This window comes from Peromyscus maniculatus, chromosome 2, assembly GCF_049852395.1.
Source record: "Peromyscus maniculatus bairdii isolate BWxNUB_F1_BW_parent chromosome 2, HU_Pman_BW_mat_3.1, whole genome shotgun sequence".
NCBI classification, from domain to species: Eukaryota; Metazoa; Chordata; class Mammalia; order Rodentia; family Cricetidae; genus Peromyscus; species Peromyscus maniculatus.
This window is the reverse complement of record NC_134853.1, coordinates 91,672,708-91,695,589: the sequence shown is the minus strand read 5'-3', so window position 1 is coordinate 91,695,589 and position 22,882 is coordinate 91,672,708. Positions and strand designations below refer to the sequence as shown.

General features: G+C 41.1%; 1 long non-coding RNA gene across 1 annotated transcript in view; it reads left to right on the top strand.

Moving 5' to 3' along the window:
* Positions 1 to 3,543: 3,543 nt before the first annotated feature.
* LOC121827600 (uncharacterized) overlaps positions 3,544 to 22,882 on the top strand; it is a 101,408-nt gene continuing 82,069 nt past the window's right edge. Inside the window, exons 1-6 of the long non-coding RNA XR_013049162.1 lie at positions 3,544 to 3,852; positions 3,933 to 3,973; positions 18,734 to 18,884; positions 19,030 to 19,585; positions 19,680 to 21,436; positions 21,780 to 22,151. This is a non-coding gene — a long non-coding RNA (uncharacterized LOC121827600). The remainder of the gene's footprint in view (positions 3,853 to 3,932; positions 3,974 to 18,733; positions 18,885 to 19,029; positions 19,586 to 19,679; positions 21,437 to 21,779; positions 22,152 to 22,882) is intronic.

The window sequence follows — 22,882 nt, the reverse complement described above, 5'->3', positions numbered from 1 at the left end:
GGGTCACATATATGACAGAAGACACTGTTGGTGTGAGACCAAAATGTCTTCATCTTAAAAATAAGGCCTAAGCTTTCTCCATTTTAGGTATGGACCTTGAGTTACTGGAACCAGTCAGCCCAGATTCCAGGAACTAGAAAGGGCAAAGTACAGAGTCATAAGGTATTCATGTGGTGATGATTGCTGGACCACAGAATGTCCCAACCATTGTTCCCAGGGTAACTGTTTGTCCACAGAGTGTCCCAGCTCTAGTCTCCATGGTGACTGTTTAATCACCAAATGTCCCCACCTGGGGGTAGCCAATGAGAAACGGTGACAGGCAACCACCCCCTTAGAAGTAAGATTAAATCATTTTTTTTTCTGGAAAGTCCCTAGACATGAGCCAATCAGAAATGTACATGTATGAAAACCCCCTCTTATTGTAATCTTGTGGGTTTTGCCTTTAAAAACTGTGTTCAATTCAGGCTGAACACTTCCTCCAGCCTCCACTGCATTGCATGTGTTGGACGACACCCCTGCCTAGACTTGTATTGCTCTTGGATATCTAGAATTAAAGCCTTGCTTTTGCATTCTGGTATGCTCGTTTTTGGTGTTCTCTCTGGGGGTCATGATGTGGGCACAACATTGGTATAAACAACAAAGTTCTCACCTCAAAGAGAATATGAAATAGATTGCTCTGGATCCAAAGATGAGTGACCATGGCTTTGGGGGGCACATATTCAGGTTACCCTCAATCCTGTGCTCCAATGTGATAAACAGTTTTGTAAAACATTCATAACAAAGTCATAAATCAGGGCACTTTGAAAATGTGTACTCGAGCTGGGAAATGGTGGTACACGCCTTTAATCCTAGCACTTAGGAGGCAGAGGCAGGTGGATCTTTGTGAGTTTGAGGCCAGCCTGGTCTACAAAGTGAGTTCCAGGACAGCCAGAGTTGTTACACAGAGAAATCGTGTCTCAAAAAACAAAAAACAAACAAACAAAAAACAAAAACAAACACACACACACAAACAAAAAACCCTGAAAAAATAAAAAAAGTAAATTAAAGACATCAGGTAGACATATTATAGCCATATAAGGAAATTTGAAATTTCTGATGGCCTTCTTACCTTTGGGTTGGTGAAAGCTAGGAGTATGCTTGCATATTCCAAAAGCACTATTTAACAGTCATGAGGATATTAGGTTCAATGTAGGCATAGACAATGCATGGCTATTTAGAGGTCTAAGAGAGCCCAAGATAATTTAGCTCTGACTTTCAACATTCCAACTCTCAATCATTGCAGTTTTAATTAGTCAACCAGCCTTGAATGTTTAGTGAAAGCATTGCTCCTTCTACCCCCTGGGAAATTCAGTTCACAATTCAACCATTTGTAGTTGTATTTTCAACTACTTTTAGAATCTCGGAACACTGCTTCAATGGGTGGTAGAATGACATTCCCTGCTTGTTTCCTGTTGATGTCCATGAGAGAAACAGTTCTCTTTTCAAAGGATCAAAAATGATGGTTTATTCTGGAACCAAATATGAATGACCATGGCTTGGGTACACAGGTTTAGGTTTCTTCCAAATAGCATGTCCCAGTGTGGTAACAGCTTCATAGAGTTTTTATAGTAACAAAGTAAATAATAAGTGGAGACAATTTTCAAATCCATTTGTGGCTATAGCAGGTAGGAGGATTACATAAAAGGAGAGAAATATCAACTACAAGCTTTAGATGCTGTCTGATGACATTCTTAGCTTTCTGGTTGGTGGAAAGTAGGGGCTTATTTTTATATTCCAAAGGATTTACCTCATGGTCACAAAGATGTTAGGTCACATATGGAGTAAGACAATAAATGGCTATTAAGGGGGTTAAAGATGGCCTAAGATAATTTGACTCTGGTCTTGGCAATGCTCCTACCTCTTCACAACACTGAAAATCTGATCAATCAATGAGCCTTTGTATTCACAACTTCTTTCTTGGCATTCCCATTCACAGTGGATATGGGATGTTACTACCTCTCTCTGGACTATTTTTTCTGCTTCCAGGCATGGTTGAACTAACCCCTTTCTCCACCATTGCTATACTCTAGGACTAGGCCACCATGCTGTGCTTTCTTACAGAACACAGCTATACTGGTTCATAAGTCCGTCCACTTTTCTGAATTTCTCAAAAAGCTAACTTACTGTTTTTTGCTGTTTTTTTTTTTGTTGTTGTTGTTGTTTGGGTTTTTGTTGTTGTTGTTGTTGTTGTTTTTACATCTCTGCTTTAGGCATGCTTGCCCTAACACTTGGGGCTTCCTTAGTGTTTCTGTGATGCTCCCCTTCCTGCTACGTGTCTGATGGTCTGCCATGTGTTTGACCTCCATGCTGGCTTAAACAGCATGGCTTTCTTTCCTTCTTTCCTCTATTCCCCTTTCCTAGCAACTTGTCTGCCCTGGAGGCTTTGCTTTTAAACTTAAATAAAATTGTCCTTGTGTTTCTGTTTGAGTCTATTCTTAAATTCTTTTATTAATGAGACTAAACTCCAAGAGAAGACCCCATTCCCTTTGTGTTAGTGCCTACTATTTATTTTCTTTCTCCAAACAATCTGGCAAAAATATCTACAGTGTTTCGAGATAACTGTGCTGTGCATTCACAGCCTGAGTGATTAAGGAATGAAGATCAGTGAAAGTAGTGACCCAGAGAGACCTAAAGAGTCCCCTGGGCTGAGACAGGCCCCTGGGGCAGAGAGAGGCTCTGGGCCATCCAGCAAGGTGCCTAAGATTCTAGGATTATCCAGCCTCTTCTTCAGGTTAATCACAGCTCTCTTCAAATGCAAATGTCTTTAGGATGGGCACTGCACATTCATCTCCACCTACACATCAACTGTTTTGTTATTCTTAATGCAGGGAAATCAGACATGCTGAAAGTTAGGTATCTGGCATCTAGCAGAAGGTGCTGGAAAGATTCATACAGTCTGACCTTGAAAGTTTCTTAATTCCCTTGACTTCAACTTTTCAGTCATAAGTAGGGGCTCCAGGGCACTCCCTGGCAACATTATTTTCAGATTAAATCCTATAACAAAGATGCACCCAGGGTAGTGCTTGGCCCATGCAAAGTACTCAGTTATTTTTTTTTTCCTTACCCATGATCAGGATCTCAGGTTCCATCCTGTCTTTGTGGTCCAGGCTCCCCGATCTCCCTTCCTTGCTTGTGGTTATTAAATGGGTCTTGGCTGAGACATTGCCTATAATAAGATCTCTTTGTAGAGGCTGCCAAATGTCAGTCCTTCTATAATAAAACTTTCTTTCCCCATTGGGGTTGGAGGAGGGATGGACAGTTTGATTCTGGCTATCCCTCTGTGATTAAGGTCTACAATCAAGGCAGCTGCTTGATGGAATAGAGCTGGCTGATTAGCAGGGTGCCCTTTGGCCTTAGATTAATGGATGATCTCACACTGTGGCTGCAGAGTAATTACCAGTTAAAAGGTTGGAGGCCAGGGCTCCCTGGTCTTGGGGAGGTCTGGCCCCATTTAAAAGAGAACCCAGAAAACAATATTATTATCCAGGCCTGTAGCAGGTAGCTACTGCGGGGACCCAGGGCCCATGGCTGTAACTCGAACTCCAGGTTTAGTTTCAGCTGGCCAGACAGAATAGAGGTCAGCATTTTAATTATTATTATTATTATTACTTTTTTTTTTGTCTTCAGAGAGGAAGCGTGGGGTTATGGCGAGAACGTGTCTGGGGTTGTGCAAGCTTGGGAGAATTCCAGCTGAGTTACTGTTTATCCATGGGATCTTTGGCAGGGCATTTAACCTCCCTGTCCCTCAATGTCCTCATCTATAAAGTAGGGTTTAAAGTGGCTGCCTCAGAGGTCAGTGTGAAGCTTAATCAGGTATGTGTAGCCTCTGGTGAGGCTTTCCATGCAGAGTGTCTGTGGCTGGTTAGTGACTCTCCCCCTCATTCTTTGTTCAGATGGTTCCTGAAGATTGACTTTGTTGAGTAGCTATTGTGTGGTGAGTATGAGGCCACAGTGGGGATAAGATACTGTCTCCAGATTTAAGGAGCTTCTGGTCCTGTGGGTGTTCCAGGCTAAGCATCTGACCGCTGGTACAACATGTTCTAGTATCATTTCTGTTGCTGTGATATAAGGCTTGTTTTGTTTACAAATCAAAGCTACAACCCACTATTGTACTACCATGAAGAAGAGGAACTTAAAACATCACATCTCATTCACAGCCATGGAGAGGGAGGGAGAAAGTGAATGGGAGGTGAAAATGCATAAATCCTTGCTTAGTTGTTTGCTTTCTAGCTAATGTTCTCCTTTCTTAAACTGTTCAGGAACCACTGACTGAGGAATGGTGCCACCAATAATGGGCTGAGTCTTCTTACAGTGACTGCCAAGCATGATAGTACCCCACAGACATGCTCACAGGGCAACCTGATCTAGAATAATTCCTCTTTACAGCTCTCTTTCCAAGAGTTCTAAATTGTGTCAAGCTGGCAGTTAAAACAAATGATCATAAATGTTGTGATAGAGAAACTGAGGTGTGGAACCCTGAGACCCCAAGTCAGCCCATGATTCCTGGAGAGAGAGAGAGAGAGAGAGAGAGAGAGAGAGAGAGAGAGAGAGAGAGAGAGAGAGAGAGAGAGAGAGACTGAATCTCATCTTAGGGCTGGAGGTGATCACATATGAAGTAATTTGTCGAACTTAAGAACAGTCACAGGCGCAGAGGGAGGAGCGCTGAGGGCCTGTTTGTGGGAGGAAATGAAAAGTACTAGACCCTGATGGCAGATGCTGATGGGTGCCAGAGCTCACGAACGAATGAATGACAGAGCAAGCAAATGGGGAACGAGGGAATGAAAAGAGGTTGGCTACATGAGGCTGCAGCCCTTGGGAACATGAACAGGGGATAGCTGGTGGACAAAGGAGACGACTGTGGACGGATGAGGGCATGGATCTTGAGCTAAAGGCTCAATGGAGGGGTGTGCGATAAATGGCATGTGTTCAGAGCTCTGCTCCTGCATCAGCGTTTTAACCCAGGACTGTCTCTTTATCTTACTGAAAATTGTCATCTGCACACTCCCACTCCATGCTGCCAGTCACCCTTTTCCTCCTCTGCTTGTTTTTCTTCCTGTGGTTGTCGGCACCCTCTAGAGATATTTAATCTGCTGATTTATTCTCTAAGCTGGTTTTTCTCCGTGTTTTCCTCTTTCTCACCGGGGCAGGGACTTTTGTCAGATCTGTTTACTGATGTTTCCTCTAGTAGAGTGTCCTGCACACAGTAGGTACTCATGAAATGCTTGTGGGGTGAATGAGTTCGGTGAATAGTGAGTGAAGAAGTCAGGGATATTTCCCGAGCCTGAGTGTGTGGGCAGGGACCTCAGCCCCCAAGGCCATACCCCCGTGAATGGGTACACCTTGGCTTTATTACAGACATTTCTTTCAGAATTCAGTAGCCTGGGCCCACACATCCTCAGAGAAGCTACCTTGTGTTTTCTAGGTACTGCCCTGGGGCTGGCTTTACTGTGGGTGGTGGTGGCCCCTGAGGGAAGGAAGAAAAGGAAGGGAGGGAGGTGAGGTGACAGAAAGCAATGTCTGCTAGAGAAAGCTATTCTGTCTCCTTCAGCAATCTCAGCAGTGGCCACTTGTCAGAAGAACCAGCAGGAGGAAAAATGACAAAAAACGCAAGTCCAATTTATCACCTTCAAATGGTGTTGAACAGGCTACTGTAGCTACTTGGTTTTGAAGAACTCCCCCCTCCCCACAGAAAACAAACACCACTAAATGCCTCTCCACCTCTTCAGCTCGGTGATGGCAAAACTCCTGCCAATTAAAGGGCTTCCTGCTGTGGGGCTGTTCCAAGGTGGCCACGAGAAGAGCAGAGGAGAGAATTGAGTCATTAAAATGGGAGAACAAAGGAGACCAGACATGTTAAAAAGGAAAATATGCCTTGGGACATTTGTGTCCAGGGTTGAACTAAGGCCTTAGGTAGAAATTGTATCTGGACTAGATTCTGAGATGGTGTGTGTGTGTGTGTGTGTGTGTGTGTGTGTGTGTCCCCGCGCGCTGTTTTGTCTACTCAGAATGCTTTGAGAGGAAACCAGGAAACCGTGTGTCTTCATGCCCCCTGTGTCTTCATGCCCCCTGGGTCAGGGATTCCTGGGCAAAATAGTCACCAGCCTCAATGGGTCCGCTTGGTTTTGTTTCCTGTGGCCTTGGTAGTACATGCTGACAAAACTTAAGGGAGAGAGGGTTTGTTTGACTCACAGCCCCAGGTTACTGTCCCTCATTGCAGGAAAGTGAAGATGGCAGGAACTCGAAGCAGTTGGTCACATTACACAGTCAATAGCAGAGAGCAATGAATTAATGCAGGCCCATGTCGCCTACTAAAGCTCAGCTTGCTCTCTCCTTTTTATTCATTCTAGGGTCCAGACCATGAAATGGTGCTGCCCCCATTCAGGGTGTGTCTTCCCACCTCAATTAACCCAGTTAAAAAACTCCCTTATGAGCAGGCATAGGACCACACTTATGCCCACAAGACAACTCAGTGAGACTCCCTTTCCTGGTGATTCTATGTTGTGTCAAGTAGACAGTCTAAACTAGCCATCACAGGGTCCAACACCTTGCTCCAATCCAGCGCCACAGTCTGATTGTGCACCTTCTGTGATGGTGCTGACTCCCAGTCAGGGAGCACTTTCTCCCTTGAGGCAGCATATCCTCTACTTTGGTAAACCATCAGCTCTTAACTAGTCCTTTCTTATGACAATGGTGATAGATAATTGGAACCTACTGAGAACTTACTACCTGCTGGACACTCTGGCAGGAGCTCGCATCTTACTTCTCTTTCCTTTCTGCTCTCCACTGTATACTTGTCTTAATGTCTTCCCTCTGGGTCCCTTGCTCAGTGGTTTCCTGTCTGGAGAGAGCACTGTCTCTCACAAAATGTTATAGATGATGAACATGAAAGCATCTTGCTGTCCCTGATGAAAGCCCTGCAAATGATAGCTATTTTTATTGCCTATACTTGGCTGACTGTCAAATAAACTATTTCTCTTCTCTGAAGCCTACTATTACAAAATTTCTTTTATCATTTACCTCAACACTTAGCCCCGATCTCAAGATTTAAGAATCACTAAGATCTAGTGATCTTTGGTGAGAAAAATGTCATCACATCTTGGCTTAATAAAAAGAAAATGTTCTCATTTTGTTTCCGATCATCATCATCATCATCATCTTCACCATCACTACTATCACTGTCTCTGTCATCAACGTTTGAGATTATTGTGGTGTTCATCTCTATCACCAACACCATCAAACAATGATCACTGTCACCTCAGTATCATCATTATTACCTTCATCATCATCATCATCATCATCATCACTATCAAGCAACCATGACCACTATCCTGCTCAACCATCTTCCTCACCATCACCACCTCAACAACATTATCATTATTATCATCATCACCAACACATCACATAACGAACACTATTCCTTCTATCATCATCATCACCACCAACACATCATATAACCATTATTATCGTTATCATCATTATAATCATTATCACCATCATCACTACCACTTCCATCATCATCATCATAATCATAATCATCATCACCATCCTCCATGCTAAAATCTACTATATTTAAGCATCTATTTTGTGCCTGGTACTCTAAGTTGCTTTTCCTCTGTTTTCTCTGATCTTCCACATGTCCTTTCCAGTTGGGGATACTATGGCTTAGAGAAGCAAAATAACTTCCCAAGCTTATAGAAGCAATAAATACCTTTGTCATTATTGGAGCTTGTACTTTTCTGACGTCACAGCCTCGGTGTTTTTGATAAAGTCCCAAGTCCAGCATCTTTAGTGTTCTACTTCTTCTGTGAGCTTAAAAGAAGGCTCAGTTATAGCCCTGACTGTGTGGACAACTGTAACAAAGCTAGCTTTAATTTGGGGCTGGTTTCGATAGTGCTTACCATCATCTTTTACTTTTAAATCTTTCACATATAGACCTCTATATTTCTTCCATCTGGAACATTGTCAGATAGCTTTGGGATCAAAATGCAATCATTTTATAGCCATTTTTATGTGTCAGTACTGTCTGGGTTGCAAACCCTGCCTCACTTCATGTGCTGCCCTGTCCTTCAAGCCAGGGCCTCTGAATTCACCTTTGTGACAACATCCCTCCACAAAGACTGAGACTGTCCCTGATATGGGACAAAAGAGACCTTAGTTTCATGTTCTGAGATTGTGATGAGGTACTAGCTGGCTTCATGACTACTCCCTTTGCTACAAATAACATACTAAGGTCGGGAGTTCATTTGAAGGTTCCTGTATTGACAGATTTCTTGATTTCCTCTTGTCTGCCCTGGTAGAAATGGCTACACCTTTTCTTTTAACCTGAGACACTATACAAGTTCCATGTCAGAACTAGCATCTCTAAAATCTCACCTTTAACTTCCTACCCTGAGGCAATTTTCTGTTGTCTCCTAGTACTTCCTTAATCAGGGTTGAGGCCTTTCCTTCAGGCCACAATCATCCCAAGGTACCCTAGATATCTCTAGCTCTTCTTCTCTGGAGTCTCTGGGTTTAGAAATGCATCAAGACTCTGGGGTTATAGATGGTTTCCATGGGATGGACCTATCAGAAACAGTCTTAGGGCACAGTCAAATACCTCAGCAATCTATATACCCCATGGATGATAAGACCGACCTTTGGCCGACAGGATACTTCTGAGTCCATTTGTATTATTTAAATCCTGACACTTCAGCTACTCCACAGCCATTTGGTCACTCAGTCTTCTAAGCAAAGGTTGACTTCACCCTCTTTGGTCCATGAATGTCCCTTCCAGATTTATCTGTCTCTATTCTTCATCCTGCACCTAGTGTTTGCAGCTCTGCTGGGTGCTTCTGACTCTGTTTTTATTTGCCAGTATTCACAGCAATGTTTATTTTATTCCCTACAATAGATGATTTAGACTTTTCTATTCATCCTGGGGTTCAGGGGAGAACTACCACAGAAAGAATTCAGTAATCTCAGAGTCTAACAGCCAGCATGGAGACTGATACTCACAAACATTTTCTACCATGCTGCATTTCCCATAAGAGTGAAGATTTGGTTTCATTTCTCTTTCTCCCTCAATGCTTTACCTGGTACAGAGCCCCACAGCAGGCACTCAGCAACTTCTGTGAATGAGGGAATGAAGACTGATCTAGTTTACTGTATCAGCTTTGACCTGCCATGATTTCACAGTGTTCCTCCCAGACATCTGGTACCACAGTATTTCCTCTGAGAATGACAAAGCTCAGAAAGTCCAAGTGACTCCCTGAGTCACAGGATAGTAAATGATAGAGACTGGAACTGAACTCTAATCTTCTTAGCAGATGTACCTTCTGCTTACATCACTAGAGCTGTGGCAGTCAGAATGTGGTTCCTGGCAAGCTAAGCTCACCATTGGTCCTCAGTTCGCCAATTAAACTGACAGATAATAATGAAAAGTAGAGAGAGATGTATTCAATGTGGATACACAAAGGAGAGGATCAAAAAAGCCTAGTGACACCCCCCCCAGGTCTGTCTTTAGGGTCCTGACGTGAGATTTAGGTTTAAATAGAAAGCAAGAGGTGTGTTTAGCTAAGCAGTCTTTGCCAAACTCTGTTTCTACCTATCTTTGAGAAATAGTTGTCTTGACTCTAGCCTATCCTGCAAGGTGGTCTGGTATGTCAGAACTGTGTGAAGTCTTGCTCTGGAAGACAAGAACCTCTTCTGGTACCAGAAATTCTATTGGTTTCCACTATTTTCTTTTTCCAGCACAAGATTCCTGGAGAAATTACAATTCCTTAGGTGCGATGGTTTCAATAGCCTTGGAGAGGCAGGAGTCTCTTTAATGAACCTTCACTGCTGCCATGACTATTACATTTATCACTCACCTCTCCCTTGCTCTAAAAAGCTGTAAGAACTACCCTGTTACAGATGACTCATTTGTAGACTTATGTATCCATCCTCAGACACTTGTTGGCTGTAATTTTTTTAGTTAATTTGTTCAATTCTCAGCACTCATATATAGATAATATTGACCTAAAGTTCGCTGTATACCACCATATAACTTACTATATATGCAAAGCTCTTATTTACATGACTTGAGCACAGTAGCATTGTATTGTGGTTCAGATATGAAATGACCTTCACAGACTTATGTGATAAAGACTTGGCTCCCCAATGTAAAGTTTATAGGTAAGTCTTTGGAGAAGTAGGATCACAAGGATTCATTTCGGAGACCCATTGATGAATTTATAACGAGGGCATTATTGAGATGTGGTAAAAAAGGAGGAGGAGGTGGTGGTTTGGAGGAAGCAGGGTACTTGAGGTGTGCATGTAAAGGAAGATCATTCTCTGTCCTCACCCATCCTGGCTCTCTATTTCCTGGCTGCTATGAGATGAACACCTCCATGCCCTTCTGCCATGGTGTTCCACTTCAGTACAGTCTCAGAAAGAATAGATCCTCCTGATTCCTGATCATGGACTGTAAACACTAGTACCATGAGACAAAATAAATTCTCCTTTCATGTGTGATGTGTGCCCACCCACATGCATGCAGTACATGTATGCACATGTGCATGGAAAATAAGAGTTGATATTATGTGTCTTCCACTAGTACTCTTCAGCTTCCCTTTGAGACAGTCTCTCACTGGACCTGGAGATCACCAACTGGCTCCCAACTCTAGAGTAATAGATGAGTATGACTCTGCCTAGCTTTTATATGGGTGCTGAGGATCCAAACTCAGATCCTCTTGCTTGGGCTGAAGGCATGTTACCCTTTAAGCTATCCCCTCATGTCCTCCTTCTTCTCTGTCATAGTGATGGAAAAGCAGTACATATCCTCTGCAAGAGAAGAACTCACTCTTGATCACTGAAGCATCACTCTAGGCTTCCATCATCTCCCATCCCTTCCTTATGATGCGTGTAGTAATTGAACTGCAAATTTGCCTTGCTTATCTCTAGGACCCACAATAGATAGTAGGTGCTACTTAAATGTACAGTCACTTGCTCCATTAACCAAACCCTGGGAACTCCTTGGGATTTTTCCTGAAGAGGGAGGGTTAAGTGAACCACCCCTGCAACATACTGAAAGGTAGGCTTTTGGCTTCCAGAAAGCTTGCTTCTGCCTCTGCTTCTAGGCATTCATCATCACTCCTGCCTCCTGCCTAATGAGTACCCAAAGTGATTTTCTATTGCTTGTAATTCACAGAAATTGTTCTAACATTTGGAAAGGCCTGGAAATTGACAGCCTAATACTTTGCTTGCCTGTCTGTCTCGATGGCTTGTTGAAGGATGAGCTGATTGCTTCTCCTGCAACAATTATTCTGGAGCTTCAGACAACATCAGAGGAAATAAACAATTGGAAAGGTTAGAGACAAGACAGGAGGGGAGAAGACAGAGAAGAGGTTTGGAAAACTTTGAGTAAAAAGCCACATTTGAGATGACTGAGAAGCTGGCCTGAGAACTTGAAGCAATAGACAGGGGACCACTCATAATTCTGAGTCTCCTCAATTGCTGGAATCCAAAATAGCACAGGACATATCAAGTTTGCCCCTTATCAGGGCTTGTGGGCATCTTCTGGGGTTTTCTGATCATCATTTTCTCATTTTATAGAGGAAAAAATGAAGGCCTGCTAAAAGGAAGGAGCTGGCCTTGCAAGGCTTGTGGCAAAGCCAGGATTAAATTTAGACTTCTGTATCTCTACAGATGGATTGAAGAACATGGGCTTGGGGCAGGTACCTTACCACTTTCCCCCATTCCCTTTCAGTTACTATGGCTATAGAAGAAGGGGAATTGCTGGATCATATGGTCATTCTGCATTTAATATTTATGAAGTATATTCATGGTGTTTTCTATAGATGAAGACACCAGCAATGTATGAGTCCCCCTTTCCATGTCTTCACTAATGTGTTTTACTTCTTGTTCTTTTGGATACTTAGCACCTAAACAGACACGACATGATTTCTCATAATGGTTTTGATTTGCATTTTCCTCAAGGTGGCTGATATTGCCAATATTGAGGGGTGATGTTTTTCATATGTCTGTTAGCCATTTATCTATCTTCTTTGACGAATTGTCCTTTCAAATATATTTTTTCTTTTGTGTGTATTTGTGAGTGCATATGCTTCTGTGGGTATGCATGCATGCATGTGCACATGGGTGTGGAAGCAAAAAGTCAACTTTAGGGGTGATTCCTCAGGAGCTCTCTACCCTGTGCACAGTTTTTGAGACAGTGTGTCTCACTGTCCGGAAGCTTGCCAAGTAAGCTAAGATGGCTGGCTAGTGCGACCTTGGAGCCCTTAGCGATGACCTTGTATCCACTCTCCAGGGCTGGGATTACAGGTGCACACTGCCGTGCCTCAGTGTTTTTACACATGTTCTGTAGATGGCACGTGGGTCCTCATGCTTGCACGGCAAGCGCTTTACTGACTAACCTGTTTTCACAGCCCCATTTTGTCCATTTGAAAATGTAGTCATTGATAATTTCTTTTGCTCTTGAGTTATAGCAGTGTCTCATAAGTTTGGGAAATTAAGCCAGATCAGATTTATGGCTTATATGCCATATTTATGGTTCATATATCTTTCTCCCTATCTCATAGGGCGATTTTTTTGCTCTTACTTTGTTGATCACTTCCTTTGAGGTGCTGATCTTTCCATATTCTCATAAGGAGTGGCACTATTAGGAGGTGTGGCTTTGTTGGAGTGGAGTATGACTTTGTTGGAGGAAATGTGTCAATGTAGGGTCTGACTTTGAGGTTTCCTATGCTCAGGATATTGTCCAGTGTCTCAGTTGACTTCCTGTTGCCTTCAAAATGTAGACTCTCATCTATTCCTCCAGCACCACATCTGCCTGCCTGCCATCATGCTTCCAGTCATGATGATAATGGACTGATTTTCTGAAATTGTAAGTGAGCCACCCCAGTTAAATCTTTTCCTCATAAGAGTTGCTATGGTCATGGTGTCTCTTCACAGCAATAAAAACCCTAACTAAGACAGATATGTTATCAAAACACAGGGCAGGCTAGTGAATTCTATACAAGATGCATAAGGCTACTACTTGAATCACATCTCCTGGCTTCCACTGTCAAAGCAAGTCACATGGTCCAATCTATATTAATTATGCATAGCATACCCTTGTGCATCATGGGAATGGGAACAAAATGAGCATTTATTGAACACTAATCTACACCCTGGTCTAGGCCTTCAAGAAAATTCGACCTGAGCTTGGCAGTCTGACCTTGGATGAATGGTATCCCCATTCTGCAGCCATACTATCTCAAGACTGACTTCTTTGACTCATGGAAATCTATAAACCACAGGTCAGGAATCACCCAGAAATTCAGTCCTAAGGACTATCTTGGGACAGTGCTTGGGGAGTATCCTGCTTGTGTCAATTGGGCTGGTCAGTAAGTGGAGGCAGCAAAGGATAGTGAGAACAACCTGAACTCTAAAGTCAGGTGGACTGAAATCTTACATAGATGAGACTCCAACCCTACCATGACCTCCATGGTCCCCATAGCTGGGCTCCATTGTGTGTGATCTAAGCTTTCCTGTCTTCCTCCCTTGGCTTTCACAGATTACTTGGACAGAAAGTCTGCCTCAGCTTTCTGTTTGCTGTTCTCTTGGTCTAAAAGATTCTTACTTAATACACTGTCATGGATGGTTCTTACTTATCCAGCATCTAGCTCAGACATCATCTGCTCCCAGAGATCTCTCCCACCAAGTTGACTAAAAATAGGACTTGAATCACGTTTCTTTATATCTCTTTCACCAACTGGATGTATTTCTCTTGTTCTTGTCATTATCTAAAATAACCTTTAATTTTTTAGCTCACTCTCCTCTCTCAATTTTGGAAAATAGGTTTCATAAGGAGAAAAATAGACTTTGGATCAGTTATTTCCAGAGGATAAGACAGTGCTGGGCACATTGTGGCTATTTAGTAAATATTTGTGAAACAATGAATGAATGAATGCATGAATGAAATGAATAAAACATAGACCCTGATAACTCGTTTTTTTTTTTTCTGCAAAGGAGAATTACAAATAAGGTCATTTATTCTTGCACAGTTGGGATAAGGTATTTCCTATGAACTATATACTGGCCTCTAAAAGTGGCGGCATCTAGAATTATTATTATCTTAGCCTAGGACATTTCTGATTACTCTCCTAGGGTTTTTTGGTTTGTTTGCTTGTTTTTGTTTTTGTTTTTTTCCGGGAGGGGGTTGATATTTTTATTCTTTCTAGCATTTTCCTGGCTGGTCTCCACTGGCCTTATCTCCTCACCCTCAAAAATATGAGGAAGTCAAGAACATGGCTGCAGCACTGAAGGGAAATCAGATTGGAAAGGATACTTAATTCTAAAGGATTTGTCCCTAAACCCAGCAAAGACATGTTAAATTTGAGTCCTTCCCATAACTCATAGTCTATCTCCATGGAAATGGGCACCATATGGAGTTAATTAGTAGAACAACAAAACAATCAATTAGTTCCTTAATTAGTTTTACTAAGAAATGATAACAAACAAACACAAACACTTTATTCCAACTAATGCCTGCACCACAGTGATAGTTTAATGGCCTTGGAAAGGCAGCCCAGGCACCGGGCTGCTGTGAACAAAGATTTATTCCCATGATATTGACAGGTTCCCTGGTCTCCGTCCAGCCAGTGTGTTTCATCTTTATGATCAATTATTTACAATATCTGAACACAGCCCAGGGGTCGTCTGGAGCTTTTCTGTCTAGATAGGGAAAAAATGCAATAACTCAAATCTTATGAAGCCACCAGGCTCTGAGATGATCATTCTCTGAATCATTTATTTGACAAACATTTACTGAGCATTTTCTATGTGCCAAGCATGGCATTGGGCATGGGGTAGAGAGGGGAATACGAAGTAAATGACAATGGGGCTTGCATTTGGAGTGGGGTGGCATATCTGAAAAGCCGGTAGACACAGATTCAGCTGTTATAGTCTATGTGCTAGGTAAGGGGAACATAATGCATTGAGGTAGTGGGCTGGGATGTAGGGGAGGGACCTAGAAAGGCTTTTTGGAAGACATGGTGGCTGAGTCTCCAGAGGTGAATAAGAAGCAGGTCCTACTCCACAGGTAGCCAGATGGAGTGAAACAAAGACAAATACAAGACAAGGAAGCCATAGACTCTGTAATCCTGTGGGTACATCCAAAGCCATTGTTTTCATTTCCTTTAAAATGGGGGGATGATATACAAACTTCTTTCAAAGTGTTGTTAGGAGATCAGATGAAAATACAAGCACCTGGTAAATCCACAGAGTTTTACACAACAAGGTATAAGATCAGAGCAGAGGCCAGCAATGAGTGACAGGTCCCAGGCATGCCTTAACTTTCTAAAGAGTTTGCAAAGGAAAAGGATATTCCAGGAACATGTGAGGTATATCTACACATGTATTGATTTCTATAGTATATACTTTTATAATATTTACATATATATATATTCACATATACAGATAGGGAAGCATAGCTGAGTATATATGGATGAAATATTTATCTGTCTGTCTGTCTGTCCATATATCTATCATACATCATCTATCATCTCTCTGTGTGTTATCTTTCTTCTATATCTGTCTATCTATCTATCTATCTATCTATCTATCTATCTATCTATCTATCTATCATATATCTATCTATTCACCCATCCATCAGTCTCTATATCATCTGTCTGTCTGTAGTCTATATATCATCTGTCTTCACAGAGCATCCATTTACTATTTGTGTAGGGGTAGGTATAGGTATGGGTGTGAGTGTGTGTATATACCTACCAGAGGTCAATCTGACATGTTCTTCCTTAGGAGCCTTCCACATTGATTTCTAAGGCATGGTCTTTCATTGGGCCTGGAACTCACCAAGTAGTCTAGACTGACTGGCCAGTGAGCCTCAAGGATCTGCCTTTCTCCTCTTCCCAAATTCTGGAATTCCAGGCACATACCACCATTTCTAGATTTTTACACATATGCTGAGGATTTAACTAAGGTCTTTGTACTTTTATATCAAGTACTTTACAAACTGAGTCATCTCCTTATCCCCTTATGCTGGTTTGAATGTAAATGATCTCCATAGACTCATATATTTGAATGCTTGGTTACTGGGGAGTGGCACTACTTGGGAAGGATTGGCCTTGTTAGAGTAGGTGTGTCCTTATTGGAGTAAGTGTGTCACCGAGGGTGGGCTTTGAGGTTTCAAGGGCCCAAACCAGACCCAGTAGTACTCTCTCCTTGCTGCCTGAGGATCCAGATGTAGAACTGTCAGCTACATCTCCAGCACCATGTCTGCCTGTGTACCACTAGGCTTCATGACATGATGACAATGGACTAAACCTCTGAAACTCTAGGAACCCAAAAGCAAATGCTTTCCTTTGTAGAAGTTGACATGGTCCTGGTATCTCTTCATAGCTATAGAACGTGGACTATGACAGTCCCCAATTAAAAAAAAAATAATATGTTAGTGATAAAATATTGAAACTGTGAAGAATAAGTTTGTCACCTTTCTAGCCAGACCCTTGTATGAAAAATCTTAAAAAATAATGATTGCTACCTTCTGTATCCTTCTAAGTCACTTTGTTCAAACAGTGTGTTTTAATAATCTTTTTCTTTAAAATGTACTATTATATAGTTTAACTTTTTCATGAATTACACCTAAGCCAAGGACTCATGTCTGTACCTTTGGATCTATTGCAGTTTTTTTTTTTAGTGGTTTAATGCTATTTTTTTAATCTACCTATCACCTAGCCTACTTGGCAAGTTTCAGAACTCAGTGAAAGCCCCTGTCTCAGCACATAGGGTGGAGCTAGTTAGATAGCACAATACTTTTTTTCTATGACTATTGACCTAGATTTGATCCCTAGATACCACATGGTAGAAGAAGAGAACCAACTCCCTCAAGTAGTCATCTGACCACATGTGCCATGGTGCATGTGTATGTACTCACACACAAATTCATATGTGAGCATGCACAGTAGATAACTAATAAAAAATGTTTACAAAAGAGCTTTAATGTGGATGGTCTCTATTTAATGATGCTTGAGGTTGGCTTATGGCCTCCACATACACATATACATGTATGTGCATCTATACCACATAAACATGCACACACACTTCCATACAGAAAAATGAATGTCCTGTAGGGATAGATGCTAGATACATGATAGATAGATGGCAGATAATATGCAAAACAGAGGATAGGTGTGATTTATTTAACCAGTCCTCACTCAACAAACATAGGTTATTTCTCATATCTTCTAACCTAAGCAATGAGTTGGGTTGGTATCTAAGCAGCTTCCCATGATGTATTGAATTCTCTGTTTCTTGAGATGGGATGTGTTGACCTCCTTGATTTTTATTTATGTCTTGAAGAGTAATTAATACTCTGTTTTATTGTATGATATTTTCTTTTTATCTATTGTCAGTAAGAGCTGAAATTGATTTGAAAACGCTGTTTAAAAAACATGCACATTAAATTTAGGGTAAGGATTACAGGTATCCAGATCCATGCAGAGAATCAGCTATTAAAATACCTTTACAGAAACATAAAATGACATCCTATGACTGGTGGGCACAAGAATTTTCCCTTCTGTCTTTTACTCCTACTTGCAACCCCACAGGTGTTAAGATTTTAATTATGCTCTTCTAATCCACTAACTGGTCAACCTATGACAAATGCCTCTTGGTACAATTTGAACAAAGAACTTGTAGTAGACATTGGCAGATGAGTCTAACATTACCCAGAATAGCTATGTTTCCACATTTAGTTTGGGAAACAGAAGAGCCTAACTAAGCAGTTGCAGGAGAGAAGCCAGAAGCATGTGGCATATAGCATCCAGTAGCCTTGGATCCTTACTCTGTCAAGTCCTAAAAGCACTGTGGTCTCTTAAACACTGTTCATTTGCAGCTATACAATGAGGGAATCTGTTCTATTGCTCCAAAGAGGAATAATAGAAACCATAACATGAGGGGACTGGATTCACATCTTGATTCAATGTGACTGTTGTTGATTTTTTTTTCACTAGTCCTTAGGTTACATCAATTATATCTTAATCAAATCCCGATTATTATCTTCAGGCTTGGATAATGCACATCTTTCTATCTTCCTAACAATAGGGGCACTTCAGAGTCACCACAAGCACATTTGTACTCCATTCTGTAGAAGGAACATGCACCTACAGAATGCTAATGCTTTTCTCTGAGCTAACCTTGAATCTAGATGTCATCAAAACAGTGGCTCAGTAGGAAAACAGGTCTCAGCAGCCTTGTGTATGTGTGAACCCTCCCCTGCTACATACTGTGATGATAATGAGAGAGGAGCAGAATCTACCTCCTCTACACAGAGAGAGGATACATCAAAGAAAAGTCACCAACACCATAAATCTCAGAGACAAGAATAACCACCTGACCAGAGGGTATTTCCCCCTCCTATATGAGCTGCTGGTTAAAGATGAAATGGAATGGCTCTTTAGATGTCAGCCCACTGTCTTCTCAGATTGCCGACTGGCTTTCTGAATGGAACAGAGTTTGAAAATTCAGTTTCTGGTTTTTGCTTATGTGCCAGGTGATAGGAACTAGAAACAGTTAAAATAATGACTTTAATGGAAGACACTTTTCCTAAGGTTTGTCCAAATGCACTATAGAGCTCTGAAATCAAAACCTTAGACATACCACATGATGTACATGTCGGTGTGGATTCTCTTTGAATGACTTGTTTATTTTTCAGTCTCCTTTCCTGTAAAATGAGGATATTAATAATGATATGAAGATGATGATGATGATGATGATGATGATGATGATGATAAATCAGCTGTGAGGATTAAATGTACTAACAGAGGGATTACTGGAAAGAATGCTTTCTTGCACAAAAGTGCCCTGTAAGTATTTTTTGCTGTTTTGAGCTTCTCATATTTGCTGGCTTACAGACTGCTAGGAAAACTTTCCTTTGAACCAATAGTTTTCTTTGTGAACACAACAAATTTCCCTTCTCTTGTGTTTCTTCTACCTTCAGTGAACTTGAAGGAGCGACTATTATGGACAACACAAAGACAGCCTCTTTTCTTCAGTTCTTACCATCCTCAATTAGACAAAGAAAAACAGCACAATCACATCCTAAGTCTGTCTCTGCCATCGGAGGGGTGAGCCTGTATCCAGACCCTCAGATTCTCCTCAGTTTGAAGAAAATAATTTTACCCTCTCACATCCAATCAATATCGTTGCTGGGTCTATTGTGAGCTGATAATTTAAATACAATTGTCTCCTTAGCAACCATCCTTTTATGGGCTGCCTTCCTGCCTTTGAAAGAGCTGGCAGTTATAAAATTCACACTTTCAGCCAGAAACTTTCTTTCTTACTTTTTGGGTTTTTTTTTCTTTAATTTCTGCAGGAATCATATTCTCTTCCCAAACAAATTCTTGCAAAGATGGAAAAATGGAACAGGATTTTTAAAGTAAGATGAAAATTGTCTAATTATAAAGGTAATTAAGAAGAATTTTACAAAAAAGAGGTGAAAGAGTCTTTACTGCCTTCACTCCTTAGTTACAAGACCATATGGATGGAGTTAGTTCATCAGATGCAGGTAGGATGAACTAGCATCTTAAGATGCTAGAGCTGGAAGAAGATGAAAGAGTCGTTTAGTTTTGTACCAACTTTCTCTGCCCTCTGTTTTGCAGAGAAAAAAACAGAAGACCTGAGGATTGGTAATTTCTTCCAAGGGCTATCAGCTCCAAGTGTAGAAGCTAAACTGGATCTATTACCTTGTCCTCCCTCCATCTATTGCTGTCAAAATGTGGCCTCTGGATTTTCTTGGGAGAGGTAGACATGTGTTAGTACTATGTTTTGAAGTCATCTCAACCCTCATTTGAATTGCTGGTTCTGGTAGGTTTTCCATTGTCCTCATTTTCCTTTGATTAATGGGATATTTCGGAACTTGTGACTACCAATTCCCAAATCAAGAAAGTACCAAACAAGCCTGGCTCTTGTCACTTTGATGACGAGTCCATCTTTAGGAGGATTGGAGAAGTCCAAGTCTCTGTGTCCCCACCTACGGTCATGATAATAGTACACTGCTTGAGCTGGGGAGGTGGCTCAATTGTTAATGACATGAGTTTAATTCCCCTTCAGAGTGTAAGACACATAAAATTCCAATGTTGAAAAAGCAGAGAGAAGTGGATCTCTGGGGTTCACTAGCCAGCCAGTCTAGTTTAACTGGTGACGTCCAGGCCAATGAGGAATCTTGTCCTAAAATACAAGGTTAACTGTTCTCTGACCTCTGTATGGGTGCACACACACACACGCACACACACACACACACACACACACACACACACACACACACACACAAACCCACACTCGTACAATCATAGTTTATCTCTTGATATGAGTCTACAATAAAATACTGAATGTTAGTTTTCTTTCCTTCTCTTCAGATTTCTTCTGTATGTTTCAAAACTCCTCACTCTCTTTAGCTGGAAAACATGGGGATCACTTAAATGTGATAATAGAAATTGTTCCCCAGGCTGGTCCAGTTCAAGGGAAGTCAGGGAACATGATCTTTATCGTAGAGGGTCCAGTATTCTAAGACAAGTTCAAGTACACTTCTCCTAAATGCCACCCACAAAGTGAAAAAAAAAATCAAAATTCTCTTCTTGGCTGCTCTTGGCAGCTGTGATTAATCATTTGATAACAAGACAGTTGAAGCACAACTATTTATTTGCATTGGATCAAGGAGATTACAGAATATAACATTTTCATAAATTTGTTAGGATTCTAGATATATGTTAGCATGATAAATAGTTTAGGTCACAATAGATGTTTTCGTTTGAATAAAGTTATTTTGGGGATATATTTACATGATGAAATAACCTATTATTTATCCAACTGCATTTTTATGAACTAATTTTTCTTTTTGTGCCAACTTGCAATGGTGATTCATTACTTTCTGCCCTTCAATTTTTCTTGCCTTATAAATGGTTTCTTGTTTATTATTTTAAAGTGTAGAACTCCATTCAGATCCATCGACCAGTTTCTCATGTGATCTTTGTTCTAAGCAAACAGCTTCAAAGAACCTCGAAGTCACTTAAAAGAAAGTCACTTTATTCTAACTGTATCTGGGCCCTGGAGCTTAATGGGTTTATGACCTTGGATGAATCACCTTCTGTCTTGGAGACTCAGTCTCCAAGGACTTAGTAGGTTTGGGGTGCAAAATAAGCACTCAGTAGTTGTTGAAAGAAGGTTGTGGGAGAATGAGGTACAGAGTATGGGAAAGGGATTTAGTTGGAGGGCTCCAGGAAGAAGTCTTTAAAGGAGGGCTTGTGCTGTTTCCCAGGGAGAGACCTAGGAATCTCTTTTTGTACCAGTTTGTCCATTTTCTGTTTCTTCATTTACAGTAGGAAGAGGCTGTAAATTCCTGAAAGGGTGTGGATTCCAGGTAATTTACTCAGGCTGGGAGTTAATTCCTGGTGGGGGAGGGTGGGTTTTATTTTCCAGGGTGGGACATTTTATACTTACTTCCTTTAAATTATTTAAGCCTGAACAAGTTAAAAACTGAAGTAGAAAATTGATAGTTGCATGCCAACAATATGATTCAGTAGGTGGTAGCAAGATCTTTGTTTGAGCAAATGTTAAGAAGGTTCTTGAATTTTCTGGATGAATTTTCTTATAAAATCTAGCTTTAGCAAGAGTCCTACTAAGTCAGGTTAGTGCGAATTCCCCATCTTTGATTCCCTTCGCCCATAACTGATTGGATTCTTCCCTTTTTTTCACTCCTCAAGTGACGTCTGATTGCCTGGCCTGTCTTCAGTAGCGGTTTCTCCAGAGTTTCCTTTTGTACTTAACATTTACCTTAGTAATGTTTTCTTAGTAACTCAGTCACCTCCATCCTGCATCTCGGCTGTAAGTTTCTATTTGCCTACTTTGTATGAGGAATTCAGCTCAACTCTGCCCCTTGCAATGGTCCCTTTACCTGCCTCAGTGGTCCTGAATAAAATCTTCTGTTGCATTATTTAACATTTGATGTTTTTTGTTTTTCCAGATAGGGATTCTCTGTGTTACCTTGGCTGTCCTGGAACTAGCCCTATAGTCCAGGCTGGCCTTGACCTCACAGAAGTCTGTCTGCCTCTGCCACCTGAATGCTGGGATTTAAGGTGTGTGCCATTGTTGCCCATCAGCATTTGGGAATTTTTTTAAAATAATAGCTATCATAATAACAGAACAGAAAGTAGATGTATGAAGAACTAGGAATCTGGAGTTCCAGGTTTAGTTTACATTGCTGTATGATCAGAAACAAAGCCACATGCTCACTCTCTCTGTGTGTAAATTTCTTCATCTGTCTGTAAATAAGTTAAGTTATATGGCCTTGGGTGATATATATTTTTAACAGTTTAGTTCAGTGTTTCTGGGGTCATGAAACTTGGGAGTCTATAAAGATATTCTTGAAGCTTCTTGAATTATGGGGATTTTTATGACTTTTCGCTTTGATTTCAATTTCCTTTCACAAATTTTATTGACATTGAACATTTGCATAGAGTGAGTGAGACTTTTTTTTTTTAACACTGAATGTTTTTCAAATCCCCAGCCAAGAATATGGGAAGCTGGTAAGATCCACCTTTCTTTAAAGGAGATTTGCACATTATTCTAGAAATATCAGGTAGCTTACAAACATCAGTACACTGCTTTAAAAATCACAGGGAGGGAAGATGGACCATTTGATTGAATGATGGACCATTGATGAAATGATCGGGAATGAGAATGAAAGACTAGAGAGCAGGTGCTGGTGACGGGGAGGGGGGGGTTATTTTGTGTACTGTTTGTAGTGAAAGGAAGGAACTATCTTAGGCCATTCAATCAACTGGTTACTTAACAGATAACCACTGAG